Source organism: Lampetra fluviatilis, chromosome 9 (assembly GCF_964198595.1).
Source record: "Lampetra fluviatilis chromosome 9, kcLamFluv1.1, whole genome shotgun sequence".
Taxonomy (NCBI): domain Eukaryota; kingdom Metazoa; phylum Chordata; class Hyperoartia; order Petromyzontiformes; family Petromyzontidae; genus Lampetra; species Lampetra fluviatilis.
The window spans coordinates 2962964-2989279 of NC_136283.1; the positions used below are offsets into that span (position 1 = coordinate 2962964).

Genomic DNA, 26316 nt, shown 5'->3' on the forward strand with positions numbered 1-26316 from the left:
GTCGCAGCCGCACACTGTGAAGGCCGCCTACCGTGATTGGGGCGGTGGGGGTGTGGAGAGTGGTTAACATAAAACGTCGTGTACGGGGTGGTCCAGATGTCTTGTGACTCCAATTTAAATCTCTAATTTTTATTTTACTTTTATTAATTTTAGTTTTAAATTTTACCTACGTGACTTTACCGAAAAAACCCAAGAATATGAATCCTTGCAGTCACGAAAGCTTCAAATCAAGAAGGTTAATTTAACACGGACGTTAATATGCAAAGGGGGAAAAACGATGTTAGGGGTCAATTAATTGGGGGTCACAAGACATTTGGACTACCCTGTAGATTGCTTTACAAACAGCAGTCACCGCAGCACACTCAGAGCCTCTACCAATACCAAATTTCAGGCTTGTGTCTGAAAATCATAGAGTTCAAGCAAAATTAAAATCACTTCAATTCCAATCACTTCCGATATGAAAGCCAATGTATATCGCACTGCTGAAGCTTACAACGAGTGTAAATGCACACATTTTTTTTAAAGCCGTGGAATTGGCTCAGTGGCATGGAAGTGGCCAACTCTATATTTTCAGCATATCAGCCGATGCAGGAGGGAGGCGTTAATTTATGACGAGAGTGAGAGAGAGAGAGAGTGCGTGTGAAAAATAAAAAAAAACCCCACGGAAAAAAACCCGGGCTGCTCCTCAATCGAGGGGAACCTGACTGACTTTGGGTCTCATTTATTATTCCCGACGCAGCGGCAGGCATTCCCACCCAGTGACTGACGCTGCCAACCGCATCCGCGCGGCTATTTATAGAGCCTTTTAAATCGGATTTCCCCAAAGGGTGAGACCTTTGTGATTGCATTCGCCCTCAGCCTGTAAAAAAAATACATGTACCTTATAAATGTTGCCTTCTTCCGTAGAAGCCAGTGCCTTCTTCCGTAAAAGCCAGTGACAAAGAAAAATGAAAAAAGTATGACGACACCCGATTTTATTTCCCCTCCAATAAACATAAGTGGTTCCATTTCAAAGAAATGTACTCTTAATTCCCCCCCCCCTCTCTCTCTCTCCATTTCCATTGGTAAGTCATAATTCAATCGCGTCCTCATGGGATGTTGTGCTCGGTTGTATTTTATACATACAAAGTCGAGGTATGATGTGTGACATGCGCTGCTCGTGTTTCTTTTTCATTGTCCTGTCATTGGACACGAAGGGGAAATCACTGTACGGTTTGTCATCGTGACCTGCAGAAGAGAAAATGTATACACTGCAATGTTGACACTACACAGTAGTTTTAATCTCACCGGTACTTTAAAATTGAAAGAAAATGTGGCCGTTAATTATGAAGGAAATTAGCTGTTTTTAACCTCTTGCTACGGGAAATTAGTGTTTAACCAAGTCCAGCTTTTGTTACATGGGCTTTAATAGCTATCCAGATTATTAATTAGCTGGGTAACTTCAACATATTAGGATGGAATAATATGGTCATATTAAATGAATTTGAAAATTGTACAAATAGCACAGCATACTAGTCTCCTGTGAATATCAATGACATTGTCTATTCTGCAAGTAACAGTGCATTTATACGATACATTATGTGGTGCATAGTAAAAAGATCAAGGTGCAGCCCTGAAATTACTTCCTCACGCCACTTACTTTTGGCTGGCCATCGAACAAAGACAGTCGCCGCATCGCACGCTTTCAGATGCGCTTCTGCGGCCGTCTGGAATGCTCTTCCTTCCGATATTAGAATCCACTGGAGACACGCACTTTTAAGTCTTCAAATTGAAAACTCATTTCTTTAGAACTGATTTTTGTGTCAAGTGTGTTGTCCTTTCCCTGACACCTGCAATGAGCACGTTTGGCTACGTACGGTGCGAAAGAGGTTCAATGTGCATACATACTCCAAGTGGGAGAGACTCCACTAGAGAAAGCCCTCGAGAAATCCATTACTAGAGGGCATTTGGCCTGCGTGTCCATGCTGGCCAAACGTTGTGTAAGAACCGGCAGTACCCACACTTTACTCAATCACGCTTAGCCTGCCATTCGACTGTCATGCACCCATTTATGCTGCTGGGGTTGGATAGAGGCGGATGGTGTGTGGGGGGTGGCACGTTAAGAAACTTGCACCACCTGCCATGCCAGAAGATACAATAGAACCGGTGAAGAATGCAAGTTCCCAGTTGCGTTCACCGTCCACTTCACGCCACCATTGCCGCTTGCACAAAAAGTATAAACGTAACAGACACAGATCCCCATTTAGGCTGAACAGATTGTCGTGGAAAGTTATGTTAGCGAGCAAGCTGTGAAGGCCGACATGGCACACGAGGGCGCGAGGGGCAAGCACCACGCCCGACCTCCTTTGAGGTTGAGTCGACCTAGGGGAGGCCCATGATCGTTTCAAATATACGCCACCGTCATTGGGCTCGTAAGCGGGAATTGAACTCAGGCCGCCGGGTTCGCAGAGCAGCGTGCTAACCACTTCACTAGCACTCCCCACGGAGTGCAAAACGGCATTGAGTGATGAACCATAATGCATGTGACTCTTGCTGACATGCATTCATGCCACAAGGCGGAATTTTTGAATGTCACTTTGTTCACCCCGCCTTACTGTGTTCTCAGCCTCGGTTTACGCGTGTCGTTGAATGAAAGAGGGTCTGAGGAACACAGCATGACGCGGTACACTTATTAATTCCCATTGGGGAGAGACTGCACCGTGCACATGAGCCGTAGAATATCACCGGAGTGAATTCTTCCATAATGGCCTGTAATACGGGTGCAATACAAGTTCGTCAGCTTTCAACTTTTGTTTTGTTCAACATTTCTTTAACGAGAATATCAATTGGCGAATGTTTAAGTAAGAACTTTTGAAAAAATAAACCTGTTAAGCCAAAAGTAATAACGCTTTTTCAGGATTATAACTTATCGTGATTTCAGACTGGGTCAGGTACAAGGGTAAGTTACGACCACATTTACATTTCACATTGTGTTACACATTTGCATGTAATTGAATATGTACTCGCATTGAACATTTTTTTATTTAAGTTCTTGTTATAAGGTGCCCATGTACAATAGCTAGGCTTAATCCAATCTGAAAAAAACATTTGATGAAAAGTAAGACAAGCATGAATGCAAGAACACCAATGCTGAATTACATTTATTGCATTGTATGTCATGGGCTGATGTGAAGTTCGCTATTTATGTTCATTATAAAACTTTGACAGTGTTTATTGATCCAATTTTTCATTAATTTCTCTGTCAATAGCGCAAGTCAATATACATACCTCGTGTTTGCTAATCACATATTGGTTGAATTAAGATGAACATTAAAACGTCGGTTATAAAAATAGAGATTCATTAATTGAGTGTCTTTTAATTAATGTGAGAATATAATTGGATTTTAGGTAATTGCATCATGAGCATTACTATATCGTGTATAGATTAATAACAATCTTTTTTGACAATTAATGTTTTCTGGGCTGAAAGATAATATTTTTTTAATGCGAGCTGTAGTTTTGAAAACCTATTCATTTAAAAATCATGGCGTACCCAATATAATGGACCTGACATGTGCAGAATTTGTAGAATTCGTAACCTTGTAGCCAGTTTCATGCATTCCACATCCAAATTGGCATCATGTAAATGCCGGTATTGTTCCAGGCACGAGTAATTTTCTCTCCATATTGGGTCGGCTACCACTAAACATGGGCCGCATTTGACGATGTTAAAATCTCGATTTAAAGCTTTCGTGACTGCAGGGATTCATCTTCTTGGTTCTTTCGGTAAAGTCACGTAAAAGGGAAGTAGTAAAATAATAAAAATAAAACAATAAAATAATTCTCACGACGCTTCGGCCACAACGCAAGCAGCCGTCCTCTGGTCTGTCGGGGAGACGCTGTCTTCACCTGAGGACGGCTGCTTGCGTTGTGACCGAAACGTCGTGAGAATTATTTTATTGTGTTTTATTTTTATTATTTTATTACTTCCCTTCTACGTGACTTTACCGAAAGAACCAAGAAGATGTTAAAATCCTCGGCGATTGCATTGTCATTCCCATGAATTCAAGCGCTGTTAAATGACTGCTATTCCTAATAGCTGCGTTGTCATGATTGCTCTTGGTTTTAAACGGGCGCTTTAGGCCCATGTACGGAATAAACTTGTCGCCTCATGTGCTTGCCAAAACGCGCACCATAACCACGATTTGGAGGGATGCTTGTACATGCATGTACTTGCATCGGATTAGGATTTTTCTCTCTATCACAGTGGGAATAAAGTAATCAGTGGCAGAGTTATATCCAGGGCCATGAGACAAAATAGAGGATGGCAGTCAATTACCCTTCCATTGTATTGCTCTGTGGATTTAGCTTTGCAAATTACCTATCACTCCACTTGTCCATGGAGCTACACCTTCCACACAAGAGGGAGAGCCCTGTGTGTTTTGCCGCCGAGTGGATACGATGAATTTGCAGCACGTAAGCCATGTACAGTGTAAGCAAAATGCCTAAGAGCAGTTGGGCATGAAAAAATATAATCTAAATGCAAGCCGCGCAACGCACTCGCGCACGCACATGGATGTTCCCGTACATTGCAGCATCCAGAACATTCTATCGTATGCCTGCGCCCTCTCTGTTGGTGGAGGGAGTGGCTCACATATGGAAGGTTGCGAATTTAAATCCTGCTTGGGAGTCGACTCAGCCTCATCGTCGCATCAGGGGTCAGTAAAATATTTACTTGCCAATTTGTGGGCAAATGATCGATGGTTGTGGCAGTCAACAATGCGCAGTGGTAGCGAGATGTTAACTCCCTCGCCTGGTTATGCAAAGAGGTCATGAAATCAATCCCGACTTTGACGCCTGCTGTATATTTGGAGTTTGCGTGTCTCTCTCTCCCCGTGGTGGCCTGGGTTTTTCTCTGGGACCTCTCTTTTTTTTCCCCTCCAAATTTATAAACATGCCCTTAGAGTCTTTGGCTGCTGTAAAATTTAATGTGATAAGCCACTTCGTTGTTTACATTTATTGCCAGGTCACTTCTGAAAAGGAGCGAAATTGCTCAGCGGGCCTTATGCTGGTAAAATAAAAGTTTATTTTAAAATAAAAGTTTACTTTTTTTTTAGTTTAGGTTTTGTGATATGGATAGACTCGTCGCCACCATCTGAATGTGGAATTTTCACTTACGGGCTCACGGCTGTAGACACGAGATGGGCACGTTGACTTTGGCAGCTAAGTGTGTAAAGTTGAGATGTCGTGTGTTAAATGCTGCATCTTAGTTAAGTATCCTGGTGACGAATGAAAGGATTGGCAAGTATGCTGTGCCCCAGAGCATGTCAATATTGTGGCTGTGGGTGTACAAAGTGTACGTTGTGTTTTTTTGGCATGCAAATTGCATTTTTATTTATTTATCTAACACTATTTTGCGTGCTGTAAAAAAATAGCAAGTGAAACCTGCATCATGTTCGTGCCTTTCAGTGGCCCTCGAGGCAATTGGCATGCAGGCATCTGCAAAATAAATAGATAAATAAATGCATATGGAATTGCCATGCATCAAGGTCTTCTGATGTAGTGCATCAAAGTTCATAGCCAACTCTATTTTAAAGCTGCCCATGTATATTTACAATATGCATACCCTTCAGGGCAATCAAAACAAAAATGGAATTCGCTTGCTCTGAAACACTCTCTGCCTTCAATTGGCACAGTATGTGATATTTACCAACACTGCGATGCAAATCCAATTTGTATTCGTAGCGTCTAAATGTGACTGCATCTCGCAGCACTGTACAGAAAGAGCGGGTGTATTCATTTTATAGGGCAATGGGTCTTAATATAAGGCTCCTTGTGGTGCATCTTTCATTGTTTAATTAGCAGCAGACATGTGCATCATTAAACAAATCTCATTGGAATGTATGACATTGGTTAACAAGACTTTCACCCTATTGCAAGTTGCTAAAATATGCTCATATTTATCCACCCAGTAACATTATTAGAATCAGACTCTTTATTTACCCTGGAGAGATCCCATGAGCTATGAAGGCTGTTTTTTTGCACAGATGCTCAGCATGAATAGATACAACCGCAATCAATCGGCAGGTCTTGTATGGCGAGTTAAAGTGTGGGTGCACTCACTTCTTCCCAGACATCTCACCGGGACGGAAGAGTGGGTCGAAAGGGTGGACCGATATTCACCCTCTGGAGGGACCCTGGAGAGATATCCCAAGATTGGTTGGGGGGGGGGCCTTCCAACAGCAGTAGTGCAACCGATACATTTCAGGGCTGCACCTTTACCATGATGACATTTAAAAAATGAGGCCCATTGTTCTGGTCGGCTTTCAACTTGTCATCGATTAAGGATTCGGTTGAAGGATTGAAACATGGAAATGCAAAGCATGGAGGGGCATGAAGTCCATAGCCTGTGAACATCCTGAAAGTTGACAAAGCATTTGTACAGCATGACGATAGTGTTGCATTTTATGTGCCGTAGTGTTGGCTAACACACTGACCGGCAGTAGATATCGAATTGAAAAATAAACTATTCATCTCAGACCCTAATCCTTTCACGTGCAATTTGAAAATATATGTCACAAAGGAAATTATCAAGGAAATGTGTTTAATGTACAGCGGCTACTTGAGAATGTACTTTATGCTAGTTGGTGTGCATTTTTAAATAATTCGCATATTTGCTTTGGCACGGATCCACCTGAGTTCAAGCGGTGGACGTGGACAAACATACGCTCGAAATTACTCCATGAGCTGACATATGGCTTAACAGCATGTGGCGACAGCTACTCGTCTGTGGGTTAGCAGAGATATTTAAACAAACACTAACCACCTGAGTAGTGTGCATGCGTTTGTTTCATATTCAGCTCCGAGGGGGCTAGGACGTTAAGGAAAACGAATTCAAACAAGAATAAGCATTAAAGAGAATTATTTCGTTATCACGGGGACCCATGGACCCTTTGGTTTTGTTTCAGATCAATTAAAAAAGTTCACTTGCCATAATAATTATTAACGGGTTCAGGAGCCGAAGACATTTTAATGTCGGTTTGCATAACTTTGATAAGTGCACTGAGGTGCAATGGAATTCTGGCGCTGCTAGTTCCGATGTCTGTTCACTAACAATCCCGAATCGAAATTGTTACCTGGGTTGATTCAGCCACAACAAAAACAAGTATAACCCGTAAAAACAAAGTTTTTCACTATAAATCCTTTATATGCGTGGCGGCTAGAGTCCTCTGGCTTGAGATGGCTGCCACCTATGGGTCAGATGATTGCATGGCACCATTAAGCAATTGGTAATTAAATATCATATTTTTGTCCTAAAAAGTGTAAAATTTTGGAAAAAAAATTTCACGAACATTAATTGTCACGCACAACGAGTCTGTGTGGAAAATGTCAGCTCGATTGGATCACGGAAAGTGGGTTAAAAAACGACCGAAAGATTTGCACGGTCCTAAGCAAGCAAGCGAACTTAATATAAAGGATTTAAAAAGTGATCACCTGACCGAATCGCTTTGATGTCAATCGCTGCGCAAGTAAACGGCGGCCTGGCACGACGCTAGCCGCACCCCCAACTCGCACGCTGCCTCTTAATAGGTGCTCGCTAACATCACGTGCTCAAACAGTGTCGAAGAACAAACCGGAGTTTTTTTTTTCCATTTTAGCTTATCCAATACAAGCACTTATGCACGGGCATAATTACGCTTTAAATACATAAGCCTTTTTTTATGCAGCGTCTAATTGTTAAGACAAAAAAAAAATGCGCAAGTACAACCGTGACACGTAAGTGTGGCGGCGAGTTGCCCACAATACTTCGTGTAATTATGGAGCTTATTATGCCATCACGGGAGAGGCTATTAGGACTATTTGGTACATCTGCAAACTATTATTTGCAAGTTGGGATCTGCGATGCTTTGTGGGGGCCAAATGAAGTTAGGCCGGAGCACTTGTGAAGGAAGTTTAATAGGTCTGGATTGCTCATTTAACTCAGGCCAGTAATGGTTCAGGTGATTAGTGCTGTGAGGGGCCCGGAAATTGCTCATTGGCCAGGTACAGGACAGTACTTATCCTTGCGTACTCTTAGGTTTTTTCGGTAAAGTCACGTTAGGTAAAAAAATAAAATTTATAGAAACAAAATAAAATAATGTTTCTATTAATTTTATTTTTTTACCCACGTGACTTTACCGAAAAAACCCAAGAGTATGAATCCTTGCAGTCACGAAAGCTTCACATCTAGAATGATCCTTGCGTGACAAAGGTTCCCTGTACTGCATTGGATGTCGTGCGTGTGCAGTACATCTCTCTGATGTGTGTTTGATTCTTACCGTGTGTTGTTCGGCACGATGTCCGACGTTTTGCTTCCCTTGTTGGGAGCTTCTTCGGGACCGGATTTTCGAGGTTTCACTCTACGTGCTGGGAGCTGCAGTTCCTGGAGAAGCTTCTTGCACGTGGAGTAAAACGTCGGACATCGCCAAACAACAAAATCACACATGGGAGAGCTATATGTTCGGTCTATTATGAATCATTATTTGTATGTATGACTTCTTTCGCACCGTACATGGACAACCGTGCTAATCGGTGATGACTTGCAGTACATTGCACATATTTTGGCTTTGAGGAAGTCCTCGGTGAATGTGAATAGATTTATCGAATGTAACTTCACTTCATTTTTATAATAGCATGTTCTTTCTTTTTGCTAAGCAAACATTTATTGTTTATAAACAGGAAGACAATAAAAATCAAATGAAATATCTAAGGAAACCTTTGGTTCGTTCGTTTTTTATGATAATATATTTGGTCTGCATACTGATTACGGAATGAAAATATAAACAAGCAACGTCCAATCGTGACATTGCCCAGCCGGTAGAATCAACCTCCAATGTTGTCGACTGTATATAATCTTTCTCGTGTAACGTTCCATTCATCAACGAGTCCAACCTTGTTGACACGGGGCTAGATTCCTTGCGTTGTCTCAGGCTGTGGTGTGGTGTGTGTTCACGAAATCGTGTTAGCGCTACCGCAACAAAGGGGAGAGGAATGATTTGTATTCCTTAACTTTGTTTCAAAGTCTTCACAGCCAAAACCTGTCACTTTTAAAAGCAAGATGGTGGGCCTGGCATTTGTCTCAAAACACACACACCCTTCCATCACATTTGAAACATAAGAGGGCAGTCTCTCAAGAAAGCCGCTACATGGGTAATTCATCATTCATTTCTCACACGTTCCAAGCCTTTATAGCGAGGCACTGAAACCGGCAGACGAACGCTAATGCAATATTCAAACGTCGTATTTACCTGCCGACTTAGTTTGTCGAAGGAATGCGTTGCGTGGCTTCGGCGCCATGAAACGAGACGCGCTGTTTGTGAGCTAGCTACTCGACAAATGAGAGCTATTTAGGTGTGATGGCATTGGTGAATGGAGCAAACGATGATGAATGTGAAATCAAGCAAACGTCGGTTGAAGGAAAGGTCTCCATGTCAATGTGGGCCCATTAGCTCGGCGCTGTCTCTGAGTTTCTCTGATCGTACAGGGAGAGTCATTTGTGGTTGACGGTGACACAAACTACCCCTTCCTGCAACCTTTTTGTGACCAGAATTTGGATCATTAATTTTTTTAAAGATAAAACGAGGGCCCTTGAAATCATTCGTCAATAAATGTCACCACTTTTTCTTGCACTTTAAAGCAATGTCATTCAGAATGGCGGAACAGGACCTCTGGGTCAATACTATAATTTATATTTATCCAAAATATTTGTGTCTATTAGACAATGCCAAGCTTTATCACCAATATATTTTTTTAATCCGTCTGATTTTGGTGTGGGTTACCTAACTACAACTAACTATTTTTTTATTTAGCAGGTAAGGCCCACTGAGTTATATCGCTATTTTTCAGAAGTGACATTGCTACAAACGGTTGCTCAACGAAGTGGCTTATCGTGTGAGAATTTATAGCGGGTAAATACACTTAAACACATGACTCTGAATGTGGAGGGAAAACCCAGAAGACCCAGAGAAAAATCCACACCACCGAAGGGGGAGCTTGCAAACTCCAAATAAACTGGCATCATGGTTCAGGATCGAACCCACGTCCTGCTATTCTTAGGTTTTTTGGGTGAAGTCACGTAGGTAAAAAATTAAATTAATAAAAAAGTAAAATGAAAATAAAATAAAAATCACGACGTTTCGGAGGCAACACAAGCCTCCGTCCTCCTGCATACCAGGCGAGGTAGTTAACATCTCGACACCAAGTTCTTAAAATAACTTTATTTAATTCAGATATGTTGAATTCTCATCTATTTAAAATGTTGTGAGTGCTTTTAGTTGCTGTCCGCTTGATGTTTTGGGTGTGTGCTGCTGTGCTCAGAAGCGGTATGAAGCAATTTTTGTTTTGTATTAGATTACAAACCAATCAGAAACTGCACTGGTGCAGTCTGAATTGACAATGTATAATTTTTCTTTTACGTTTTAATTCTAAATCAATTGTTATTTAACATTCACAATACAGCTTTATGATTTGACATTTATTAAATATCATACGGAAGTCGTGCTGCTTTTAGAACTAAAACATGAATAACTGAACAACTAAATATATTACAGACTCACATTTAAATGTCATTACATTTCTGCACCCACCTGATTTGTTTGATGATTTGCTTTATGAGGATAATTTTTTTCTCTGCACGTTTTACCTATTTTGATGAAATACCTTGCAGGAGTGTAGCTACACATTGCTCTACAGTTCACTTGTGGGCTCATGCTGCTTTCGTGTAATGGACTTGCAATCCAGAGGTCACCGGTTCAAAGCTCCCAGCTTGTCAGTTTAAACAATGGAGAATGTTTTTAAATCCCCCCTGCCTCTGTCCACCCAGCAGTATAAATGGGTACACCATAAATTTCGATTTAAAGCTTTCGTGACTGCAGGGATTCATCTTCTTGGTTCTATCGGTAAAGTCACGTAGAAGGGAGATAATAAAATAATAAAAATAAAACATAATAAAATACAATTTTCACGACGTTTCGGCTACAACGCAAGCAGCCGCCCCCAGGTGAAGAACAGGTCTGTCGGAAAGACAGCGTCTGAACGGGCCCTGAATTTAAAATTTTGCACCTGGGCCCATTCAGACGCTGTCTTTCCGACAGACCTGTTCTTCACCCGAGGACGGCTGCTTGCATTGTGGCCGAAACGTCGTGAGAATTGTATTTTATTACGTTGTATTTTTTTATTTTATTATCTCCCTTCTACGTAACTTTTCCGAAAGAACCAAGAAGATGGGTACACCATAGTTAGTCGATCGGAGAGGTCACGTGTGGTGGGTAAAGTAGGGCTCCTCCCACCTCTTCCAAGACGTTTGGCCAAATACCCTCGAGAGGGGCTCACTAGAGCTCCTTCTGGGTGCCGCGAGATATTAACTTCCTCGCCAGGTATGCAGGGTTCGATCCCAACCCTCAAGTTTGTACGTTCTCCCCGTGGTTGCATGGATTTTTCTCCGGGTCATCTGGTTTTCCCCTCCACATTGTGAAAACACGCGTTTAGAGTATTTGGCTGCTTATACATTTCCATACGATAAGCCACGACATTGGGCTATCATTGTGGCTAGGTCACTTCTGAAAAAAACCCTATATAACTCAGTGGGCCTTACCCGGTAAAATAAGAACATATTTTTGTTTTTTAATATGCCCTTTAGAGAGGCATAAGCAAGCAATTGTGATGCAGAAGTTTTACTTTAACCTATGGCGTAGAAGAGTTTTCCGTGGTGATTGATGAAGTTCATTCATTGGCACTGTGCTAGGCTGATGTGTATCATATTAGAGTTGCGAGCGATGTAGTAGTATCTCTTTGGCATCATGACCAGCCCATCATGTGACAAACGTCTCTGCTGGAATATGTTTTTTGCAATTTAATAGTCAACTGGGCAAGTCAGGCATACAGTTAGTATTTTTTAAATACCGTATGCAGTAATAGGGTGACCAGGTGATAACACACCTGTATGTATCAGGAGGGAATTGGTGGAGTGTGGAATTGGCCGTCTGGAACGCTCTTCCTTCCAAATATTAGGAAGCCACCGGAGCTATGCACTTTTTAATCTAAATTGAAAACGAATTTCTTTTGAACTGCTTTTTGCGTTCAGTTTGTTGTCCTTCCCCTGCACCTCCGATTTGAACGGTTGCCCACGTACCATGTGAAATAAGTTCAGCATACATACGTGAAGGCCAACACCATAAGCGAGGCAGTCTGGCTGTAGCATTCGTTCCGCTGCTTGTGTACAGGGTCAGCAGCTGAGTTGTGTACCGGGCTAGTTGTGGAGCTGGACCAACTCCAGATTGGGTTCACAACATTGGAACCGAGATACGACGGGCACTTTGACTACCGTTTTGGCAGAGGGAAGGGTCCAACTGTTGGGCTTTGCCAAACGATGTCGCAAGAAATGCGACAGACACTTCATTGCTTTACGTGCATTTTAAGATAAATGTTTTGCAACGTGTAAGGGCAAATTTGGTAATCTGTATAACTATTGGTGAAACACAGGCTGGAATTATCCGTGCAGGTCCCTTGCTGATGTTTTACACGTCGCACTATCTAAGGCTGAGTTTAGCATAGCGGAGGCCTGGAACCAGTTCAAGCTCAGATACGTGCTTGCCACACATGCTAGCCATTGCCGCGGATCAAACTCAGATTTCTGGGTCCGTAACCTACCTAGTGTGCCTCTGCCCCCCCCCCCCCCCCCACATCTAGCTGAAGAGTTTTCGGTGGGATCTAGATCGGACGGCATTGGATCTGGCACCGAGGCATGGCTGTACGCATTGTTGGCAGGACATGCAGTGGAACACCACTAACGAGCGCCCCGATTAGCCAGCGATGAAGGGGGGGGGGGGTAGGGGGGCATATTGACTGACCCTTCGCACGCACATCTGAGAGGCAGTCAATAAGTGTTTGGAAACAGAACATTAGATGTGCACACAGACTCATGATTCACGTCTGTTGGTCAGCAATACCCTCTGTTACATTATCACACTATGTATTTTATGATATATGAAAAAATAGGAATTGTAATTATTATTTGCAGCCCTTTGTAAATACACAAAAGAGTTCTCATGCTGTGACAGTCATGGGGGTAGTTTGATCATACTTCACCACTCTGGTCAGTGCATGTTGGTAAAAGAGAAGACCCAGGACCAGTTCGGATATCACTTTGATTTAGAATCGAACTGAGGTTTCCTGATGTATAGCGCAAGTGCGATCACCACTATACCACCACCAATGTGAATAAATGAAATACTTGAAATATACGAGGTGCAATAGACTCTCAATGCTTAACGCTGCCATGATAATTAACGGCATGTGTTTACGGATGAACCCCGAGGAGTTGATGCGCTCATTTGCGGTCCGCTGGCGTCTTCGTCGGCATTAAAAGTGACGGCGATTTAACAGGACCCAAGCAAATATATTGCGCCCGCGTTATCGGCGCGGGGCAGTTTAACAGCGGAATCTGTGCTGGGAGAGACGGCCACGAGCGCGGCGCTTCCAGTAGCCGCCTGACCCTTCCTCAAACGCCACCCCCACGCTCCCCAGAGAGATATTAGCCGAGCGGGAAACGTAATGCGTGACACCGCAACTGTCATTAATTTGTTACGCTGCGCAGAAAATATAGCGGCGTTTCTATAAAAATCCTTTATTTCATGCTTCCAAGCCACTAATTTTCCTTTGCAGGCCTTGATAAATCTCAAAAGGTGAGCTGGCAGTGGCCGCGACTGGCAATGGGTCGACAAAAAGCCGGCCCTCTACTGTTTATCAGATAATGTAATTGGGCCCGTCAGTGATTTTTTTCCCCCATTACAGCGGCTGACATTGGCTGATTCCCAGGCCAGATGCTAGGGCATCTGAGTTGTGCGAGAGTGAATTCAAAGGGCATAAGCTCTCACAGACACCCACTCCACACGGCCCTGGAGGGCATGGGCTGTGCACAGGAGATGCCAGTGAGTGGCTTCAGTGCCGCGGGATTACAAACAACCACTCGTGTCAAACGCAGCTCCATTGCTCCACCTCACCTCCTTGGTGAGTTGTGTTGGGTTTCAGGTAACAGGTATTTATGTATGTATGTTGAACTTCTTTTACACCGTACAAAGCCAACCGTGCGAATCAAAGGTGCGGCGGAAGGAAAACAAACTAAACGTAGTTTTCAATCCAGATAATTCTAAAGTGCTGCAGCTCCAGTGGCTTTCTAATATCGGAAGGAAGAACTTTACAGACGGCCGCAGAAGCGCATCTGAAAGCGCGCGATGCAGTGACCACCATCTTTGTTCAATGCGCAGTCAAAATGCGCAAAAGACCCCCCCCCCCCACGGGGCTATTTTGGCCTCTTCATCCACGCCGGCCAAACACCTTGAAAGGGTCGTAACCCTCCACCACCCGACACGGCCAATCAGTAAAAAAAGTGTCACGTTGACAAAAGACAAATAGTTCACTGCTTTAGCCCACCGGTGTGTTGAAGCCACAACATTTACAATTTGAGTACGACGTTTCGCTGGTAATTGCATCCAGCATCATCGGGCAATTCGCCAGAATCATCGGGCGAATTGCCCGATGATGCTGGATGCAATTACCAGCGAAACGTCGTACTCAAATTGTAAATGTTGTGGTTTCACGCTTCAACACACCGGTGGGCTAAAGCAGTGAACTATTTGTCTTTTGTCAACGTGACACTTTTTTTTACTGATTGGCCGTGTCGGGTGGTGGAGGGTTACGACACATTTATAAATAACGCGATCTAAACCCAAAAATCGTTGATTATGAACAATATTGGTCGCGAAAGCCTACGTGTTAAACTGACCTTGAAAGGGGTTGGAGTACCCACACTTCATCCCACCACACGCGACCTACCGATCGGCTAACTGTGGTGTTGCCCAACTGTACTGCTGGGCGGACAGGTACGGGATGCATGTTCTTGGGTCTTTCGGTAAAGTCACGTAGATAGGTTCAAAAAATAACGTGACCTTACCGAAAGAACCAAGAATATGAATTGCTGCAGTCACGAAAGCTTCAAGTCAAGGTACGGGATGATTTAAGAAATGTACCCCATTGGTTCAGCTGCCGTGCCAGGAGATCGAATTGACCCTCGCGACCCCTGGATTTTTAGTCCGGTGTGCCGACCATTGCACCTGGCTTGACCATCCCAAATGTGAAATTGTTGTTGTTGGTCTGCATCAGCATCAGCCATACGAAAGGAGAAGAAGAAGACCATGATCACCGCGGTGGCATGTCTGCAAGACTAAACTCGCTGAAGCCTTCTGCCTGCGTTTGTATGGCCGTTTTCAGCGCAACGTGCACGAGTCCCAATTAGGTCGTGACGTGAAAAGGTTAAGGTTTTGAACGAGCAATTACTTTCTCAGTGCAACTTTGAGCAAGATGTATACGCATCGACATAATTGAGGTGGGCGAAGCCGTTAGCAAGTCAACGTTTAGAAGCGCTGTGTGTGTGCTTGTGAGAGTTTCTGAGTCGTTCACAATGAATTGGATTTGGCGAGGGATATTTGTTTTAAGAAATTTGTACCGTGTTGCATTTTGGGCATCAAACCAAGTGAACAAAAAATACTTAACTTTGGCACAAATCCATTAAAGTATTAACTTGACAGTTTGCTTGTTCACATTTCAATGAATGTAATTAGGGCTTTCAGATGTGTTGGACTGCAGAAAGACTGAAACTCTTAATTTGCCACTGAAAACTTAGATTTTCTCCGTACTAAGCTTTTAAAATAGACTGCATATATACGTATATATTCGAAGGATACATTTAATTATTTAAAACTTAATTTAGCCCTTAAATTCTCATTTAAATATTCAGCAATGCTCAACAGCATGTTCTGGGTTGGCATGTTATCACATCTGCGTTGATAACCCAAATTCGGCTCTAGATATTAGTCTATTGTGGCAGCTTGAAAAGGATGATAACTAAAAATATTGAGATTTAAGGATGAAAATAGGTTTTTTCTGCAAGCAAAGAAAGTTCTAAATATATCTAAAAACTATTTTGTTCAGACGGTAAATGTCCCTGTCAGTCAACTGTATGTATTGGCAAGGTTTAATGACGATGTAAAACTAAACTAAACTTTTATTTTACCAGATAAGGCCCACTGAGAAAAATAGCTCTTCTTTCAGAACCGACCTGGCCACAAATGATAGCTCAACGAAGTGGCTTATCATCATGTGAACATTTTTAGCAGCCAAATTATGTAAACGTGTGTCGATTTTAAACTTAGAGGAGAAACTGGAGGCCCCGGAAAAAAAATCTCTGCGGCCACAGGGAGAACATGCAAACCCCAAATATACAGCAGGCGGCAGGGTCGGGATCGAACTCACGACCTCCTGTATACCAGGCGAGGTAGTTAACATCTCGGCACCGTGGCACCCATGGTAGTGTATAGAGGTCGCTGGTTCGATGCCATCTGTCGGCGAAGGAGTTAAAACTTACAGGACAAGTTTGTCAAATCTTCCACACCGCCTTCCCACCCACAGTCGATCTGCAGGTTGTATGTGGTGGGGTGAATTGTGGGGATGCCCATCTCTTCTAACAGGTCTGGACAATTATTGGAAGTGCAAACCAAATTAGATTTTTTTGATTATTTTACTGCTTTAAATTTCCACATCGTAAGCCACTTTGTTGAGCTATCATTTGTGGCCAGGTCGCTTCTAAAAAAGAAGAAGCTAAAAGCTCAGTGGGCCGTACCTGGTATAATAAAAAATAGTTTAGCTTTATTTGTACATATATTGTAAGTGATTTGATGGCTCAATGGGACACTGTCTACAGGAAAGCCACCCATACGGATGCCTACCTAAAACCTGGCTCCCACCACCATCCAGCCCAGAAGAATTCCCTCATCAAAACTCTACACCATGGAGCTCAATGTATTTCCGACCACTAGGCTACAACTAGTCAAATCTTTGAAACATCCTGACTCAACAGCTTTCCCGCTATTTTTTCTCCTGATGACGATTGCTTGTGTTGTGATCGAAACGTCTTAGTTTTTTGTTATTTTTTTATTTTCTTTGAACCTATCTACGTGACTTTACCGAAACACCCAAGAATAGAAATTCCTGCAGTCACGAAAGCTTTAAGTCAAGATTATTTCCCATTGCAGGAGTATTCAAATGATCGCACGTAAAGTTACATGCATTCAATTCTGTCGCAGCTGTTTTGGTGGGTGTGCTTTGCCGGTTGACCATACTTCACCAGTGGATGTGCATTGCTCTTTAAATGCAACAACGCCCATATTCTTGCACTCATGTGTGCACACATTTTGCCATAAAGTTTGATTGCAAGTGCTTTTTTTGAGGGGGGGAAGTAAAATGGTGCAAATATAATATCCGTATTAAACAAAAAACACGTTTCATCATATCCCCAGCATATGTTTAATGTAATCACAACTGTGGGCTCGCTTCATTTAAAAACTGATTACAGCAAAACATTTATTCTAGACACAGCTGGGCCAAGTTCCCAACTCCAAGCACCCTTTTTTTTACAAGTATTGTTATGATATACAGAAACACAATCCCCCCCCCAAAAAACAGCGTATTAAATGTATGAAAAACATAAAAATTGTAAATAAACGAAAGTTACTAAAAAAACACACGTTACTAATATTCAGCGCTGTTTGTCACGAATAAAGGGCCTCCCACAAACATGTCAGCCAAAAGGGGGTTACTTGACCATACTTCACCATGCTGGTCAGTGTGGATTGGTGAAGGGGGGGGCGAATACAAGTTCAGACATCAAGAAATCGAACTGAAGTTATGGTGTTCATTGCTCAGTGCGCTAATAACTCTGCTACTGCTCCACTCTATACTGTATAAACCATGTCAGTTGGACTCGCATATGGATATATGCATGTACTGGTAGTTAAGCTTACATTTCTCATATTCTTGTTGATGTTGGGTTCCTACTACCTGAATTTGATGTTCTATTATCAAATGATATTATCAAATCACTCCTTACCCGTGAAATAACGCAGATATGGTTTATATGCCCCAATTGTCTCTTAGCAACAAAATAACAATAAATGCATGTGGCCTTTGCACCAGTCTTATGGTGCCAGAACAGTCGTCACGAATGTGCTATGTCTTCCCGACAGATATGGTCTTCCAGTAGGGGACGACGTTGCTCCCGGTCGGTTTGCCCAGTTGGGTAACAATCGAGATACATTTCAAACGTGAGAAACGCGGTCCATGCCACTGGCAACACGTGGTCGACTCTTTTACAGCAACAACAACAACAACAACAGAAATAATGTCACGGGATTTATAACGTCTTCGGTGACGCAGACGTCACGTGTTTGTTGGTTGACTCACGCGCGGTATTTACCAGGGTGGCCACCGGGAGGGGGGGGAGGGGTTGCACCGTTGAACCTCTGCAACAAGTCACAAAACGCACTACCGCTTCGCCATGTCACCGCTCCAGATTGCTGTCATTGGACGAATTCAGTACTTCCGCAAAACCAGTTCCAGCTTACCTGTCTGCAGGTTCATTATGAAAACGTCAACACGTTGACACCTCTTCAAGGTTACTCCTCATATCTGCGAAGAAGTATGGATAATAGGACTATTCGTTTGTTTTTCTCGCACAAATCAATTTGGGATCGCGGATTATGCAAGAGATGCGGTGAATAGCAATGTCGATGAGTTCTGCTGTATTGTATGCGGTCTTGTTTGGCAAACCTATCATTGCGCATATAGTGATATCGTCTGCTTTGTCGGAATAGAAAAGACAAGCGTGACATTTATAAAATACATAAAAATAACCAAGAGGAAACACATTATCACGTCGAAGCCGCCACTCAATGAAAACAATTATTAAAGTATAAATTTAAAATGTAAATAGCAGGTACATTGGCAGGGTGACGATGCCATTGATAGAGTTAGCAAGTGGGCACAGCATACGCGTATTGAACGTGGTAAAGGAAGCAGGTCAGCTGTTGCAAATGATGACGTCAGGAGTTCTTTGATGTCCATTCTACATCAGACGGTGCACTTTGGTAATTTCTCACAGGAATTCAGGGGTGGCTTTGGGAATTAAACAAATCAGCTCTGAATTAAAAACAAGGAAAGAAACATACCATTGGAGAGCCCCGCTGACCACGAGCTTATTAATCCAAACTCCAAATAGAGGGAGCATTTTGTAACCATGTACTTGCACGTGTCAAGAATGTGTTGCTTGCGGTGGCTGGTGGGCTCTGAGGGCCGCTGAGCTAACAACGCTGAGATCCTGAGTTTGAATTTGAGCAGCCACCCATGATTAACCTGGATTCCCAAGTGTCGTAAGTTTATGATCATGGTCCAGTCACTTTTTTTTTGCAGCGGTGCATTCGTGTATAGAGTGTGGACGTCCATTGTGCACGTGTTGCGAAAATAATACAATTACAGCCCTTCGATTGAAAGCTTTCGTGACTGCAGGGATTCATCTTCTTGGTTCTTTCGGTAAAGTCACGTAGAAGGGAAATAATAAAATAATAAAAATAAAACATCATTAAATAATATTATATTTCATTATGTTTTATTATGTTTTATTTTTATTATTTTATTATTTCCCTTCTACGTGACTTTAAAATAATAAAAAGAAAACATAATAAAATAATATAATATAATATTTTATTATGTTTTATTTTTATTATTTTATTATTTCCCTTCTACGTGACTTTACCGAAAGAACCAAGCAGATTACAGCCCTTCGCCAATCCACTGCTTAATGAAAGTACCTCCACTCTTTGTCGGTCATGTGGGATTGTTTGACCATACACGACCATGCTCGTTAGTTCACGTTGGTGAAGCAGAAGGAGGAGAAGGGTGGGTGGGGATAGGGGTGGGGTGGGGGTGTGGTGGAGATAGTGGGGGGGGGCAGAACCAGTTCTGATATCAGGCGTCAAACTCGGTTGACTGGGTTCACAGTGCGTTGCGCTACGAGCCATGCCACCTCCAACAACATGTCCATCACGTTCCATGAGCGCCCAAGAACAATTCTGATTCGATCTGGTTTCAATTATTTTCACAATCGTGCTATGTATGTATGTTGAACTTATTTTGCACCGTACGCAGACAACGGCGCTAATCTGAGGTATGGGGTGTTGTGCACTACTTGGCGACCGACATATTATCGCCGCAGCTTAGCGACCTTAGCAAATCAGACAATCACCCAATGGCACCATATGTCGTGTAACACATTTTTTTTCCGAGCCGCGGTACCCTGTGCTAAGGGGCCAGTGGCAGCATTAGGTGTCACCGTTGACCAGGGCTGAGCTGTATGCAGCTCCCACGTGTTTCCTGCCGCAATTATCACACTCCTGCAGCTTGCTGGATGCTAAGGTGCCTCTCGTAGGCAGGGAGGGTCGAGGAAGGGGTGTTTTCGACGCTCCGGAGCCCGACGAAGGCTAATTAGATCTGTAAGCTCTCCTGGACTATGATATGGCAGGTGAGTTCAGTGACTGCACTTTCTGTGTAATTAAGCCCAACATCTAGCAGAACTCATGCTACCAATTAAACTACAGGGTGTCTACAAAGGTATCATCCATTACGAAATTAGTATTATCAGACGGCGGTTTGGACTGCAGTGGCGAAAATATTGGCAGCGTATTGCGTACAATGTGCTACAGTTTTAGGTTTATTTTATTTTATTTTGGAACCGAAGAGATTTCAGAGCGATGTTCAACAGCGCATAGCACAAGCTTTGGAAGCAGTCGCACCCAGAGATGTCGGGGATCACTTGGGACTTTCTCAAATCTCGATGCGAAGTGTGCATCGCCAAAGCCATAGCAGGCATGTGCAGGTTTAGAGGGATTTGTACAATAAACTCTTCACTCGATGAAATGTGTGCGTGTGTGTAGTTTCATCAACCTAGCTCAAGCTGCACTACTGTTACATTTCTTTAATAGTAATCGATTTAACCTTTATCTGGACACTCTGTACATGCAAATAAACAGGTTATTACATTCTGTTGTTAACAAGGAGCTGTAAAACAGACACCCTTCGCTGTAACCCTCACCTAACCCTCTTACAATGTCTGACTCGAGCCCAGAGTAAAACAATAAATGTACCATTGGAAGTTCACGTTTTGACGAATAAAAAAACATACTTTATATATGTTGCACGCCATTGGTATTTACAATAATGAATGTTTCGGAGCAAATGCGTGGGGCGGATGCGATTGTGACAACACATGATACATGCAAATGAGCCTTCTATTAACATTTTTAACTGTGGTTCTGATAAAGCGTTGCTATTGTAATGCTCCGTGCAGCCTTACGAGATAATTATCTTTTGTGAAGGCCCAGTGCAGAATAGCCGACGAGTGGAAATGCAAATTACATCAGTTAGCGTAAATTGATTCTGAAACCAATCCGGTTTATGATAATGTTCACACAGTGCAATCATTAATGTCTTATAAATTATCAAATATATAAAGAGAAAAATAACAATCGTGATATAGCAATCGTGTCTTAAAAAAAAAACTTACAATTTTCATGTTCATATTGTAAAATGTATTACGATTTGTACGTTTTAACCTAAAAATATATATTACATTAAAAACGTTGGAGGACACCCAGAGAGCTTCATAAAGCCATAATATGAATAAATAAATTTCACCACGGATTATTTGGCAACGTTTAAATATTGTTCTCGCGTAGTCTGATTAAGACGAGTCAACTCTGGAGTTTTGATAACAATAACCGTGTTCTCGTTATCCAAAGTGTATTTGTGCATATCTATGACACAGACAATGAGCTTGTAGGTTTTGTTCCTTAAATATTCATATTTTATTTTATAAGTCTCTTTGTGGAAATGCTTTGTTATGGCAAGTCATAATTATACCGTAAATTCCTAGGAAACGTAATTACTATTTCCATTAAATATCCAACAATCCATCTCCCTCTGCTCTAAGTTTTGTGAGCTCCTTCAGGGATTGTATTTCATGTAACTGGCTCAGGGGGAAAAAATTCACGACTTTCATCTGTAACGTTGTTAAGTAAAAAGTGAATGTGTAATTGCAAGCAGCATCTTAATATGTCATCCTTAGGTTCGACTCTTTTTAAAAAAGGAATCTGTTTAGTTTTCTACTCTATTACAGCTTAGTACAGACTACACGTAAAGAAACAGGCTAGATTTATTGTTGAGCATTAGTGCACTTTGCTTAATGATAGCGTGTCAGCTTGACTTGGTGTTTGTTAAAGAACAAAGCTTAAGGTGGGGAAAAATAGGAAGGAAAAAAAGTAGGTGACATTTTTTCTTATTATTCGCGACGGCTACAGAATTCATGACTCCACCTTTGTGTGGGTAGCATAAACCTGGGTAGAAGGCGATGGAAGGGCAAGGCACTGTGTCTCTTCAAAAGTAATTCACCCTAATAGAAAGCCTTTTTCGAGCCCAATGCAGGAGCAGAGTAGAGACTAAGGGCACTTTACATGCTCGCTTCAATATCACCTGCGATTTGTTATTGCGAGCCGTGCTTAAATAAATAAACTATTCGCCGCTAATACACACAATGCACGCCCTTCAACAGCGATTGCTTGTCCTCCCTGGCTCGTGATAGGCCACCCGATGGGCACATTCTCCCATCTCATTATGCCAAGGGGCCTGCAACTGTATTAGCTGTGACTGGGTTAATGAAATTGACTCGGAGAGAAGTGCTCGTCGGGATTTGAAAGCTGATGAGGAAGTGTTCATCCCGGGGTGAATGCTGCCGTTTGGCGCCGGGAGGTGAAGCATTGGGGGGCGCTCTTCAAGTGCCCAAAGCAAAGGCGTTAGGTAGCACGCGCAGGGCACATCTTGCCACAGGGTGCGTCTGGAGAGGACATCTCCCTGCGCGCGTCTCTCTCATACCACGCCCATTCAATCGAATGCAATTCTGCAATTGATGCTCGACATTACATCGTTAAGAAAGGGGAGGGTGACCACGTGGATTATAGAACGTGCACAGGCCACGGACAGTCCTTTTGACCGTTAAGAAGAGTAAGTGGGTTCGTGCAGGGTGCTTCGCCTAGAAAGGCGATGACGACCAGTGGTTTAGGACCGACGGCGAACATTGCAAAGCGAATTTGTGGAGCGTCTAAGTGCAGCCGCATCTCGAGATGCTGTATTACGTAGTGGCGGGTGCATCGTGGGAAAATGGGAAATTCATTAGGGGAACTGGATGCATCTATACACCGGGTAAACACGCTTAATAATATTTTCTAACTCTGGGAGGAGAAAAATATGATCTTGAGCATAGACTTGAACAGGGGTGGGGGAGCCGGCAGTACGAATGGCGTATTTACGCTTCGTTTATATTGCAGTGTTCTAACCAGATACTCTCTTCGGATGGGACATCTCGTTTGCAATGATGTCCAGCTTTCGGGGATAGCATGCTAGCCACCGAGCCAGCGGGGATAGAGTCCAACGTCCCTGATGCTTTCGATTTAAAGCTTTCGTGACTGCAGGGATTCATCTTCTTGGTTCTTTCGGTAAAGTCACGTAGAATGGAAACAATAAAAAATAATAAAATAAAACATAATAAAATAATTCTCACGACGTTTCGGCCACAACGCAAGCAGCCGTCATCAGGTGAAGACCAGGTCTGTCGGGGAGACGCTGTGATGACGGCTGCTTGCGTTGTGGCCGAAACGTCGTGAGAATTATTTTATCATGTTTTATTTTATTATTTTTTTATTGTTTCCATTCTACGTGACTTTACCGAAAGAACCAAGAAGATGAGTCCCTGATGCTCACCGCCAGCGAGCGTGTCCTACATTGGCGGCCAACAAGCAGCCCTTATGGCATTGTTTAATAAAGAAAGAGAATGCATTCCAGTGCCACAATGCAAATCTCAATGCCGACATTTACCTGCGCTTAGTAGTAGTTAGCGCACGGCGCTGTGAGCCCGGCGGCCCTGAGTTTGACTCGCAGCCACGGCTTTTATCTCGCACATCTCCGATTAGCACGGTTGGCTACCTATGGTGCAGAGGAAGTTCCACGTGCAATGCGGTGGGTGGCTTTTATTCGGCAGTGAATTTGCAAAGGGATGTAACTTTTATTGTGATGATGGATGTAACTTTTATCGTGAGTTATTGTATAAATAAAAAGTACCGCTTCAATATTGAATGCATGGCCGACTATTTGATCCAGATTTGGCTTGGAAAAGAGATGGTATTAATTTGACGAGGCCGCCCACTGAGATTGGGCATCGCATTGATTGCGTCCGCATCCATACTAACGATCATTACACGGGGCTCAAGCGAACATTGCCAGTCGCTCATCAACCGCTGAAAAAGCAGCACGTAAACAGTTGATAATATACCAAAGACGTGGCATGATGTTAGGTACAGACATTTGTTAATCTACTGCTGCGTGAACGTTTCCTCAAGCCATATGCGTCATGGAGATTGTTTGACCATACTTCACCTCGCTGGCCAACGGGAGTTATTGAGGTGGTGGGCCCAGAACCGGGTCAAATATGGATCACCACTGACGGTAGCTAATGGTTGGAAATCGTACTCGGGTATCTTGGATTCGTATCGTAGTGCATTAACCACTGCGCCACCACTCATATGTAACATTTGGATTAGATGTGTGTGTGTCACTTTTCTCACAACGGTCTTCTTAACAAACTTTATTTATGTTGTTTGCATCGATGCACAGTGTTGTTAAGTGAGTGTGGACTTAACATGAAGAATGACATTTTCATGGAAAAATACCTCCTCCGTTATTTTATAAGCGAGTTCCATGTTCTTCATTTGACATGTGGGTCTGTTGCAGTAACGCGTAGATCTTTTAAACAATGGTGTTTTATTAGTTGCATTAAATGTAAGCTACGCGTGTGTTTAGGCGTGTTACGGTGATATCATTTCCATTTGTTGTCACTATATTTCTAACCGCGACACTTTATTCACAAAACACGTATATGTGTGTGTGTGTGTGGAAAATATAACGGGGAAGTTAATTCCGGGAGGTTTTGCAATGCAAAGGTGGGATTTAAAGCACAAAGCCAATTTCAAAACGGCATGTTGTCTTTGGCTCGGCGCGCTCTTTCAACGCAACGGGGATGTTATAAAAGTGCGCATTACAGACATCCAGCCAGGGCGGGGGTGGGGGGGCTCTTGTGTGCAGAACCACAACATTTTTTTTATTTTGCTCTTCTGTTGATCAGAAATCGCTGACGCACCGCAGCGACCTGCGACGGAGAGTGGCTCTGATTTTTTTTTGCCTGCGCGTGAAATACAGGAAAAAAAAACCAAATCAATGTAGAGCCGTGTAAACTGTCAAACGCATTGCCTGGTAACATTGCGACTTGTTAAAATGGCACCCCACTGTACGCTTAGATGTGTGCGGATTGTGTGTATGGTTACAGTTTATGTTACGTTTTAACCGCTCCGGTGTGGAATGGCCGTTGTACGTAACCCGGGTTCGGACAACGATTGATTATGGGTTTTTTTTCAGTTTATTCTTATTTGTTGTCTTCCACACGGTTGTGAGGCCTTTGTAATGCTCTCCTCAGCCTGTGTCATTAAAAATCGCCCGTGACTTTTCCTTTTCGTTTTGTGTGCTGAGTGGAAATTTAAAAAAAAGACGGCTGATTTGTCTTCTCAGATCATCTTCCACAGAGCTCCACTGTTTGTCCAAACAGAAGCCGCTTCGTGTCTTAAAGCGTACATCTCAGGCCTATGAAGAAATTAACATTATTGCAAATGTCGTAGCTGACGGGTCTTTAGTAAGGCGGCAAAAAAAACACAGCTTTTGATTTCATGTAAGACGTTAAAGACACAAATACATCGCTAGTTGTGTTGGCTCATTTTTTTTTGCAAACAGTATTTACCTGCTGACATGACTTTGAGGTGGTGCCACATTTTTAAACTCGCGGGCCATTTCCCATCAAACAATCGCTCTGTCACGCACGTTACATGAGAATGAATGGTTACAAAGCGATGCGCTGTCTTGCCACTCTACTTTTCGCCCCTTTTTAAACTACGTGGTCAAATCCATACTTCACAATATGCCACCCATTTTATACGGCACAGATCGCCTACATCCACAAGGAAATTTACGAGACCGATGGATAAAAGCTTTTGTGCTCAGCCCAACTTAAATTGGACATGAAAAGGTCGCTAGCTTTTAAAAAAAAGGTGCTTTTGCCTTTCCTGTGCAATCACACTTTGTAAATAAACATTAAACATTCTTTTGGCCATTTTTTTTCTTCTTAAAATTCACCGCGCAGTCGGTGAGAATTATAATCCTTGAGAATTACAGGGCAAGTATACGACTATGAGGTTAGTTGTTTGGCTTTCCTGCGGGTATTCAGTGACAGGCAGTATTTTATCAAATTACAGTAGTGCT

General features: G+C 42.7%; 1 protein-coding gene across 5 annotated transcripts in view; it reads left to right on the top strand.

The window, feature by feature from the left end:
• Positions 1-26316, top strand: part of LOC144934126 (pro-neuregulin-1, membrane-bound isoform-like) — a 496144-nt gene that overhangs the window by 65865 nt on the left and 403963 nt on the right. The gene's annotated exons all lie outside the window — the stretch shown is intronic.